The sequence below is a fragment of the Thalassophryne amazonica genome, chromosome 6, assembly GCF_902500255.1.
Source record: "Thalassophryne amazonica chromosome 6, fThaAma1.1, whole genome shotgun sequence".
Lineage (NCBI taxonomy): Eukaryota > Metazoa > Chordata > Actinopteri > Batrachoidiformes > Batrachoididae > Thalassophryne > Thalassophryne amazonica.
In genome coordinates this window covers 101,428,818-101,441,590 of record NC_047108.1, presented here as the reverse complement: position 1 = coordinate 101,441,590, position 12,773 = coordinate 101,428,818, and positions in this window count along the sequence as shown.

Genomic DNA, 12,773 nt, shown 5'->3' with positions numbered 1-12,773 from the left:
ATGTCTTTGTTCTGGTGCCTTCCACGCACACCTGTTCCTAATTTGCAGCTCATCACCTGGGGTTATATACGCTCACTGGGTGTGTTTGCTCCTCGCCAGATTGATGTGCCTTGTGCCTTCTCTCCAGCTCTTGTTCTCGTGTTCCACAGTCCTGCCTGTCCCAGTGTGTTTTTCACCTTCCTGCCCATTTTTCCAACCTCACCAAAGCCTGATGATTTTTGTACTTCTGCTGTGTATTTTGGACTGTCTTTCTGTGTACCAACCATTGCTGTCCACCTCACTAAAGTCTTTTACCAACCAGAGCTGTTTGTGTGAGCCTCGCATTTGCGTCCAAACGTCTTTGACTAACCTGGCTGTCATCATAGCGTTTGCATTAACAGCATTAAAGGGGCCCACCAAACGTTATACTAAAACTTACTGTGGATTTATTGAGAAGTTTAATGAAAGTAATCAAGGACAAATAATAAAGTTGTGGCCCTTTAATGGTTTAAGTTTACGGGCTACATCTGGCCCTTGGGCTGCCAGTTTGAGATGTTTGCTTGAGCTCAGTAAAGACTGTGAAAGTCTTAACAATCAATAGCTCTATCTTTCACCTGTGTGTCCCTCACATGCACATGCACATGCACACCTTGATGCATGGTGAGCAGCACCCCTACAGAATCCCATTAACTCCCCTGCAGCGCTCCTTCTCCACTCTTGGTGATTTCACTTATGTGATCCCTGGGGGTTGACCGCACTCTAAACGACTGCTTTAATGGCGAGAAGCTTTGATAGAATCTAGTCCCGTTCAAAGCTCTTGTTGACAGTTCAGGTGCCAATTACAGAAAAGCGTGTTACAGCTCTCCTCCAGTACAGCACTAAAATGTGAATGGTGTTTTTGTGCAAATGCATTAAAAAAAGAACCCACCCTCAGATTGACTCACTTCACTACAACAAATGTGATCTAACCCAGGTGTTTTTAGGCAGCTGTGAGTCTCCTCCTCCCACATGCTCTGTATTTATTTGCCCCAGGCTCAGCCGAATCAATACATCATTATCCAGTCTCCCTCATTCTTTATCCTGAAAATGTCTCCCTCTCTCCTCACTGTCCTCCACTCACATATTTCACACTGTTTTCTTCTCTTTACCTCCTCACTATCACTCCTTCCCTGCTCCCATCCTTTGTGCATTTCTCCAAATCCACCCCTGATGTGGGAGAAGCTGTGCAATAGGGTAGAAATGGCAGTGAGGGGGACGGGAAGGTGGGGTGTGGAAGGAGTTGGGAGGATTTGGGGCCAAATCAAGTGGTGCTGGAAGGTGAGGCCAGAAATATTAGGGAAGATTTCTAAGTAGAGCAGAGGAAGAAGGAGGAGGGATGGAAGGGGGAGGAGTACGAGGAGCTGCCTGGTTGTGTGGGTGAGGTGAATGTGTTATTGTGTCTTTAGTGACTCAACCTGTCACCGGACGACTAAAGTGATGGCAGCGGCGACAGAGACTAACCTCCCTGTGGATATTGTGGAGCGTGTGGGCTGCTGTGAGGTAAACACAGAACGCTGTCAGTGTCAGGTAGTAAACACACGTATCCCATAATGCAAAGTGCCAAACATGGTTAAGTAAGAGTGATACACATACAAAGGTCAGGCACATGAAGAAACGCCTATTAGTCCTGGTCACATCAAGAAAAACTAAAATTACACATCTTACTTAAAAAATGAATTAGCTCAGCTGCGGTTTCTATGTTGCTGGTGTGATCCTGGGTATTATGCCAAATGGAAAGAGACTGAGACATGTATACATGGATATCGCATCCAAACACTTTTGGGGGAGGATTCCATACCCAGTGATATCAAAAATTGTCTCAACCCAATAACAATATTCACAATAGAAACATGGTATAAAGTAGCCAAACAATTAAAATTAAATAGGGAAAGAAAAGTACTAAAATGGATATTTTTGGACCATGAATTTAAACCTGCAAAATATGACTCAACATTTAAGAATTGGAGTAATAAAGGTGTTACAGCAATTTGTACAGTTATTAAAAATAAGGAGATTAGGAGCTTTCAAGATCTGAAAGCATCATTTGGACTCACTGATCAGGATGTCTTTCGTTACCTCCAATTACGAGAGTACTACAATAAGGAAGTTAAACTAGAAGATGGGGGTGAAGAAAATGCAGTTTTAAAAACAATAACAGGTGCATATCAACAAAAAACACTCAAGATTATATCAAAACTTTATAATAGCATGATGTCATGCCAGAAGGTCACAACTCTATACGTTAAAGAAAAATGGGAACAAGAAATGATTACCACAATAACAGATCAGGAATGGTACAGGATATGTGAGTTGGCACAGTCTTCCACCACTTCACTAAAATGGAGGGAATTCAACTGGAAGAATGTAATTCGATTTTTTATAACACCTTGTATAAAGAGTAGACAGTTGTCAAGTCAACAAATTTGTTGGAGACAATGTGGAATGATCAATGTTAATCACACTCATATTTTAGGGATTGTTCACAGATTGCGGCATACTGGATTTCAATCCATTCAACCCTGACACAAGTACTTCGGTACTCTGTCCCTTTTACACCAGTAACAATATACTTAGGACATGTTTCTGGAGTTGTTACAAATAGAGATGAGTATTTAGTCAAAATTTTATTAACTTCAGCAAGAAAGGCCATAACAAGAAGATGGCTTAAACCTGAACCCTCGAACCTCACTGAATGGATGGACATTGTACAGGAAATATTCACTATGGAGAAAATGACATTCACTCTGCGACTGGAAGAAGAGAAAATTATGGAAAAATGGGACAAATGGATTACATACCAAAAGACACTTGTTACATAACTAAACATTTAAAATGTAATAATATTTTAATGGTTGCGGTTGTTCCCCGCCACCCCTTTTTTTTGTTGTTGTTGTTTGTCTATTTTTTTTTCTATTTGTTTGTGTGTATTCATTTTGGTTAATATATTCAATCAGAATTGAAATGAAAAAGGGTTGTAATTTTCTTTTGAAAACCTAATAAAACATTTGTGAAGAAAAAAAAAATGAATTAGCGACTCCGGTGTCGCAGACCGAACAATCCGCCCCTAAAAATTGGTCTCCACTGCACATGCGTCATTTCGGAGCTCTGAGTGAGACAGAGTCACCCAAAGCAATCAAACAGATTAATGGGATTATTAACCATCAGATGATGAAGGTAAAACCTCTTAAATCATTCTAAAGTCAGTTTTAAGCAGAAACAAGGCGATACTTGGTGATGCTTTGAAATGAGCGACACGCAGTGAACGCATCAGCTAGCAGCTCGTGTAGCTGCTGTGCTCTGATCGCTTCCTCCGTCTTTTATGATGAAATAATGCTGAATTTATGTGGAAATGATTGTTGTACAAAAGCTTCAGATATCTGTCGCTGAGATAGATGATGACCGGAGTGCAATTTTAAGCAGAAATGAGGTGATAATCAGTGAACCGCGGCTAATGACACACACGCAGTGAAGGCAGCGTGGACCGATTTGTAGGGGGGGGGGACCGTTCGGTCTGCAACACCAATGGGGGGATTTTCAAGTTGCGATAGAGCAGCGCCTACGCATATGCATGATGACATCACAACTCTATCCTGTTAGGGAGACGCGGTTTCGTTCAACAGCAAGAACTGTCAAGAACTTGAAAATTGTCCATTCTGGATCAATTTTCTGTGTGGAAAAATAATAAAAATAATAACAAGAACAACTTTATTCATCCCGAAGGAAATTGTTCAGCCAAGTGACAAAACAATAAACGGTTCTTTTTTCTTTCTTTCTTTTTTTTTTTTTTTACAGTGAGAACAGTGAGTATGTGTTTATGCAAAATGAATGAAGACACTTGCACAAGATGCTGACAGTATTGCATATAGCGCTGAGTAACTGAAAAACTCTGATCGTTATGTATTTGTCCTGCAAAGGGGGAAGAATTATACAGTCTGATTGCCACAGGTAGGAAAGACCTCTTGTAGCGTTCTGTGGTGCATCTCGGTGGCCTCAGTCTTTGGCTGAAGGTGCTCTGACAGGACGTCAGGGGATGAGAGGTGTTGTCATGGATGGTGAGCAGTTTTCTCAACATCCTCCTCTCTGACACCTCCATCACAGACTCCAGCTCCACCCCAGGACAGAGCCAGCTCTCCTGATGAGCTTGTTGCGTTTGTTCATGTCAGCTGCCTACAACCTGAAGGCCTACAGAGGTTTTCTGCATCAATGCAGCTGTTTTCCTGGTTGCTAGATGCAGAGTTTAATGTCATGACATTACATCTGAAATATGACACACGAATCTGGAACACAGAAATGTCAGAAAAACATGCCAACATTGATCAGGGAATTGAGAATATTTGACAAATACAATTCTAATTGATTGACAAATTTGAAACTGATCCTCAAAATAAATCAAATCTCAATTCCCATCCAGTTGACGAGTGGAAAAATAGCGATGTTGTGAGAATTAACTACACAATTAAGTCAAGCAACAAAACTTCTAAATTTTTACTTTTTTCAGCTGCTCAAATGAAAAAAGCTGTTTTTCTTATTTAAGATAACCTAACCCTAAGTCAAAAAAACATTTGCTAGAACTTGGTGCACACCATAACTGACCACATTTTACATCAGACCACATGTTCTTCCACCACGTTTTCTGAAAATCAATCAGTAAGGTTTTAGGCAATATTAATTACAATTGTATAAACCAATAAACAGACCGTGATAATAATCAATCAGGGGAATTTGCAGCTGTGCTCCTTGTAAAGACGGTGATGTTTTGGCTCATATCTTCTTTCTCTTCATTCTCTTCACTCCTCACACAAAACAAAAAACTCCCCACCTTTCTTAGATGTTTTGTGGCTTCCCCTCTATTTCTGCTTGTGTGTGTGTGTCCGGAACAAAGCAGTTCACTACACAGCTTTGACTGATGTGTGTTCAATTGTAAAAAGTTGCGATACTGAGCGCTCGCAAAAAAAACAAAAAGGGCTTCACATCCCATTTAGTGTACTGCTGTGTGCTTACTGCTGAGATGCCGATTGGCCCCAGTAAGGGAGGTGCAGATGGAGGAGTCACCTTGAGAGTGAGGAGAAAGGGAAGGGCAACAGTAATGACACGTTATTTCAACCCAGGTCATTTAAAATTGGTCACATCTCAGGTCTGGGAGCACACACACTGATGCATCACGCCATCCCCATTCACCACACCACAGAATGACCCCGGGTCCTGGATGACAACTACCTTGGCAGACAACCAGTCCATCTACACCTCATGAAAGTAAATATCTGCCACAGTGAAGTGAAATGTGGACGTCCCCCTGGACTGTTCCAGCTACCGGAGACCTCAAATGGATCGTGTTCAGAGAGCCATAATGTTCCTCACTGTGCAAGTGACACGCCTCACCTGAGTCTCCCAAAGTTTATTTGACCCACAGTCATTCCAGCTGTACCAGAGGATACTCCAAAGAGACCTAGTACTGAAGACATATAATCGCCTTTGCCTCCAAGTCTCACAACCATACAGTAACACAGAAAGCACAAGAACCCTAAAGACTTGGACTTCATAACAACATCACTAGACACCTCTGTACAACATCCTCAGGATTCCATAAGATCTTTCCAGGTGTTTCTCTGTTTCTTTTTTAAAACTTTTTTATTATATGCATGCATTTATTTCCTCTAGGCTGGACTATTGTAATTCATTATTATCAGGTTGTCCTCAAAGTTCCCTGAAAAGCCTTCAGTTAATTTAAAATGCTGCAGCTAGAGTACTGACAGGGACTAGAAGGAGAGAGCATATCTCACCCATATTGGCCTCTCTTCATTGGCTTCCTGTTAATTCTAGAATAGAATTTAAAATTATTTTTCTTACTTATAAGGTTTTGAATAATCAGGTCCCATCTTATCTTAGGGACCTCATAGTACCATATCACCCCAATAGAGCGCTTCGCTCTCAGACTGCAGGCTTACTTGTAGTTCCTAGGGTTTTTAAGAGTAGAATGGGAGGCAGAGCCTTCAGCTTTCAGGCTCCTCTCCTGTGGAACCAGCTCCCAATTCGGATCAGGGAGACAGACACCCTCTCTACTTTTAAGATTAGGCTTAAAACTTTCCTTTTTGCTAAAGCTTATAGTTAGGGCTGGATCAGGTGACCCTGAACCATCCCTTAGTTATGCTGCTATAGACTTAGACTGCTGGGGGGTTCCCATGATGCACTGAGTGTTTCTTTCTCTTTTTGCTCTGTATGCACCACTCTGCATTTAATCATAGTGATTGATCTCTGCTCTCTTCCACAGCATGTCTTTTTCCTGATTCTCTCCCCTCAGCCCCAACCAGTCCCAGCAGAAGACTGCCCCTCCCTGAGCCTGGTTCTGCTGCAGGTTTCTTCCTGTTAAAAGGGAGTTTTTCCTTCCCACTGTCACCAGGTGCTTGCTCACAGGGGGTCGTTTTGACTGTTGGGGTTTTTCTGTAATTATTGTATGGCTGTTGTCTTACAATATAAAGCGCCTTGGGGCAACTGTTTGTTGTGATTTGGCGCTATATAAATAAAATTGATTTGATTTGATTTATATTATATTTATATTTATTATATACATGATAAATGATTGCAAAAAGGAGCAGGAAGATGTTATGACTTGTATTTATTCCTACCCCCTTTTTCATCTGTTTACCATAATTCCTACATTCAAAACCCAACCCATTATGAATATGATCTGAGTTCTCAATAATGTACAACTTAATATTTGGGTTTTTATAAAATGAAGGAGGGGAATGTGCAGACACCGATAATTACATGTGTCACTGAAACCTCCTTGTAGCCAGAACACAGCAAGCACCTGTTTGTTAATATAGTCAGTTCAAATAAATATAGACAGACTTCAAATTAAAATGCCTCATCTGTATTGTAATTTTTACCCCGGTTCTTTTTGTAATTTACCGCCCCTTTTCAACAGCCAAACCATTATATTTCTCATTTTGAGTTTACGTTAGAAACCAGGTCTGGGACCCTCACAGACAGGGTCCATCTTTTGAAAAGCCCCTAAAAATGAGTCATACAACACTTTTTATACCTTGTGGGCATCACAGTGGGTGTAGTTTAGTCTCACATTTCTAATGTTACTGGCTCTCACCAACAGGGGGAGATCTCCCTGTTTCTGAAACTTGCACATATGATGGAAGCGAAACTTAACTCTTATATTTTTCAGAAACTTCCAAACAAATAACACAGACAAACACTTGATAACTAACATAGAATAAGGAATTAGCACAGATATTATCTAACAGTATGTTCAAAATTATTATTTCAATATTTAGCCATAATGTTGTAACTGGACTTTACTACTTCACTGGTAAACAACAAGAACGTACAGTTCACCAGCACTTCGTGGACAGCTGTGGTTCTACAGCCAAGGAACGCCAAAGCGAGGAACCGCTTTTCTAATCAGTCATGTTAAGTTTCTTTAAAGTTACTGGGGTAAATACTCTCATGTACCTCCATAGGGATCCACTCCATGCTTCCACACATAGCTAATGACATTTTAGCTAAGTCAGTGAGGACAAGAAGTATTTTACTGTGATGTTTTAGCTTGCCCAACACACCTACATTAAATTGTGTTGCCCACAACAGTTTTAACTTTCAAACTAAATACCAGACTGATTGAAATCAGTTTTGTCCCGATTGAAAAGTTGAACCCTAAAACTTCTAAAAACAGGCCCCGGGTAATATCAGAGTTCCCTTTTAAGTGAAAAACATGATTAAAAGTGAAATCAACATTTGACTCTCATGACTCGCTTATCTAAGATCGGGTCATGGGAGACTGGAGCCTATCCCAGCAGTCGGGCGTGAGGCAGGGTACACCCTAGACAGGACGCCAGTCTGTTGCAGGGCCACATATAGACAGACAAACACATTCACACCTGCATGCACAGGTACAGACAATTTTAAACTTTCCAGTTCACTGCAAATGCGTGGACGTGGGAGGAAGGCGGAGCACCCGGAGAGAACCCATGCAAACTGGGGAAGAACATGCCAACTCCACACAGAAAGGCCATAGGCGGGAATCGAACCCATGACCTCCTTGCTGTGAGGCCATAGTGCTAACCACATATCCACCAATTACAACTCACAGGAGGCGGGGGACTTAGTATCTGCAGTATTAATGTTGGATAACTGGCACTTAAACATTTGTAACTGAGTAGAACGTTTGACTTACAATAACAAAAAATTATGTTGGGAAATTATTATTTTTACCAATCAAATATTTTTCATAACTTACTGGACAACTGCAGAAGGACTGTTACGGAGGCAGTTTGAATTTATACGTATGCTGTGGATTTATATGTTTAAGGATAAAATACAGAATTAATATTAACACTTGTATGCAGATTTATAGATGAATTTTACAAGATGCACGTGATATCTCAGCACAATATTTTTCTACTAAAGTACACATGAGGAGATATTACATCTAGCAAGTAATGTAATGGTGTTAGAGCTTCACATTGTTCTCTTAAATGTTTTTGTAAATCTGAGAAAAGCATCGCCCCATATTAAACAACAGCGACCTCTATTGGTGGAGGAGGACATACACTTTGATTTAATCCGGCAAAGATGTCGTTTCTGTCAAGTCATTCTCAAGTCATGAATCAGCTAGTCCCAAGTCAAGTCTCAAGTCATGTGACTTGTGACTTGACTTGGGACTTGCTGATTCATGACAAGAGAGTGACTTGATGGTGACTTACTCCCACCTTTCATTTATTTATTTATTTATTAAGCATATGTTGTTACGAGAGTAGGCAGGAAAGAAAATCAGTCTGCAAGTGAACATGCAGAATCTTCTGTCACTTTATGGTTCATTCACTGGACAGACTCCCTCATCACAAAAACAGAAAATTCTCAATACAAGCCATATGACTTTACATGAAAGTACACAAATCCTGACATGTACTTTTGTCAGCAACTGCTAATGAATACTTGACAAGTAGTTTGTGCACAACTCATTAATAAATACACTGAAAAAGACACAACTGCAATATTCTGCTGGTTGGGGTGCTACATAAGTCAAGTCTGTGACAGCACGCTGGTGCTGTGTTTTGCCACATCCACAACACCATGGCACCACTATGGGTCCTGGATGGGAACCACCAGGACCAGGCAGACAACTGGACCATTCCCACATCTCTAAAATAACCATCTCTGCTGCAGCCAGGTGAACCACGGACGTCCCCTTGGCCTTCTCCAGCCACTGGAATCCTGAACACTCAGGCATCTGCGTGCTGGATCATACACAGAGGAACAGGTCAATGTCGTAGCTGACGCTCCCTCATAGTCCAAGTTATATTCCTCATCCTAGTCTCTCTCAGTAACCGCTCATTTGATACAAAGTCATTCCATTGGTACCCAAGGATCCTTCAAAGACACTCAGTACCAAAGACATCCAGTCGTACCCTTAGGTTACCGGTTAGCATCCAAGTCTCACAACCATAGAGCAAGACAAGCAGCACCAGGGTCTTAAAGACTTGGACTTTCATTTGGCTGCAAAGATACTGGCATCGCTAAACATCTCTGTCCAGTGATCTCATGACTCCATAAGCTCTTCCCAGGTACTTCTTGATCTCAACAGCCAAGTCAGAGGACCCAGAGACATGCATGTCACTGCCAAGATAAGTATAAGTGAATACAGTGAATACCGCATACAGATATACTTCTGAAAGCTGAGTCCAGGAAGTCACGAAAAGCCTGAATCTTAAGTCTTGATCCAGGACAATCTCAAACCCAGACGCTCTGATCCCTCATTCAGCTACTCAAGTGGTACAATCAGATCATCCTTTGATTCAGCAAACATCACGGCACTGTCTGCGTAGTCAAGGTCAGTAAACCTTTCCTTGCCTACAAAAGCACCCAAGTCACTAGTTTCCACAACCTTATCCAACAATCAGTCCATGCAAGCATTGAACAGTGTAGGAGCCAGAACACATCCCTGACGAATGCCAGTTTTCACTGAGAAAAACTTGGTCTCTGCCTCCACTCAGCACAGCACTTGCAGTGTCTGTATATAGGCTGGCTATGATGTCCAGCAGTTTCTTGGGGATCCCACAGATTCTCAGGATGTCTTAGAGAGCAGTCAGATCAACTGAATCAAACGCTTTGTGAAAATCAACATAGTATGCAAAGAAGCACTGCTGATACTCACGCTTACGTTCTATGACTACCCGCATGGCTGAAATGCGGCCAACAGTTGACTTCTTGGGTGTGAAGCCAGACAGTAGTTCACAGCGATGCTTGTCTGAGTGTAAGTCAAACATAATAGCCCCTTTTCCCACTCTACAGTGTGGGATAATTTAAAAGTCGTAATTCTCAGTTGTATTCTCCACTGGACTGTTTTTCCCCCTCAATAACAAACTCTTTTTTAGATGCTGTTCTGTTTTTTTCTGTTTCTTCTGTTTTTATCCCCATATTTTGCAAAAAACCTTGTAACTGTTAGAATGGTCCAAGCAATGGGTCACCTCTATCAGTCTGGTCTGCTTGAGGTTTCTTCCTCAGTAACACCAGAGGGAGTTTTTCATTACCACTGTTGCCTGTTATTGCTCAAGGGGGTTGGTATGGTTAGACCTTACTTGTGTGAAGTGCCTTGAGGCAGCTGTTATGATTTGGCAATATATATAAAAAATTGAAGTCATAGTGTGTACCTTCACCAAGGACCATTTACAGATAAGATTAGATTAGATTAGATAGAACTTTACTGATCCCTTGGGAAGACTCCCTCTGGGAAATTGACGTGCAGGTGGTTGCATTGTTTTGCCAAAGTATAAAGTAAAATGGAAACCATTCAGAGTCATTATAAACATGTTACTTGCACATTATCATGTACCTGCAACTCTCATAAATTCTTATCAACTCTTCCTTCACCCAAGGGCTGAGGGCAATATCTCAACCAAATTTCATTGAAATCCACCCTGCCTTTTTGAGATATACGAGGTCTGTTAGAAAAGTATCGCACCTTTTTATTTTTTGCAGTAACCTTATGGATTTGAATCACGTGTGATTGCATCAGCCAAGCTTGAACCTTCGTGCGCATGCGTGAGTTTTTTCACGCCTGTTGGTTGCGTCCTTCACCTGTGAGCAGGCTTTGAGTGAGCACTGGTCCTCTCCCCTCATCGGATTTTCATTGTGAGGAAAATGTCTGAACGGCTGGAGCAGCGCTGCATCAAATTTTTCCAGAAACTGTGAGAGACAGCCAGGTGGACACCATTCGGAAAATTCAGATGGCTTTCAGGGACGATTTTATGGGCATCACACAGATTAAGGAGTGGTACAGCCAGTTTAAAGACAGCGCACAATGGCGGAGGGCGCGCCACGCTCCGAGTGGCGATCGACAGTCTGAAACGACCAGATCATTTCCAAACTGAATGCTGTGTTGATCTGGGACGTCATCTGACTACCATAGAAATGGCAGAAAGGTGGACATAGCACTTTTCCGGCACATTCCACTGTTAAAGGAGATTTTGTCATGAAAACAGGAGCGGAGGAATTTGCCACAGAGCCGCTAATGGCGTGGAACGAAAACACCTCCGTGTTGGTCTCACAGGACATGTTGTGACATGCCCAGCTCTTCGACAATTTCTCAGATACTCACTCAACTGAAAAGCCACCCAAAGCCGTCTGAATCTTCCGAATGGTGGAAGAGCTGGGCATGTCCCATGAGACTTCCAACACGGAGGTGCTTTTTGTTCTGTGCCATTAGCGGCTCTGTCGTGACGCGCAAATTCCGCCGCACGTCTTTCATTACAAAATCTCCTGTAACAGTGTAATGTGCCGAAAAAGTGCTACGTCCACCTCTCTTGCCATTTCTCTGGTAGTCAGACGACGTCCCGGATCAACACAGCCTTCACTTTGGAAATGATCTGGTCGTGTCAGCCTGTCGATGGCCGCTCGATGGCCGCTGTGGGCCGTCTTTAATCCGGTTGTAATGCTCCTTAATCTGTGTGATGCCCATAAGATCTTCACCGAAAGCCATCTGAATTTTCCAAATGGTTTCCACCTGGCTGTCTCTCACAGTTTCTGAAAGATTTTGATGCAGCCACTCAGCCATTTTCCTGACAATGAAAATCCGCCGAGGGGGCTGGACCACTCCTCCCACAAAGCGTGCTCACAGGCGAATGACGCAACCGACAGGCGTGAAAAAACTCACGCATGCGCATGAAGGTTCAAGCTTGGCTGATGCAATCACACGTGATTCAAATCCATATGGTTTTTGCAAAAAATAAAAAGGTCCGATACTTTTCTAACAGACCTCATACTGCTTACAATCAGAGACTCAAACGAAGGAGCCGACAACATTACCTGTTTAAGATGGTGGAGATCAGTGATTGCATTTGTGAGACAGTGGTTGTTTAATGATAATCAGAGATTCAACAAACATGACACTTCATAAATCACTGGTATCAAAAACGATGTGGAGATGACATGTTCTGTGCCTGCATGGGTTTCCTCGGGGTACTCCAGTTTCCTCCTGCCATCAAAAATATGCTCAATATGGGTGGGGATGAATGTGAAACTTAAATAAATGTACAACATATGAGGACCCCGTCGACCCTGTGGCAAGTCAGGGTATCCCGATTAAATATTCAAATACCTAAACCTGTACTCCACTCCAGATGGTGGCATTAATGCACCAACAACTATCTTGTGAACCACCATAAATCATAAAGGAATCATAACATGTTATAGCATATTTAACACAGTGTGAAAATATATCTAGACTAGCAGAGATACTCAACTTT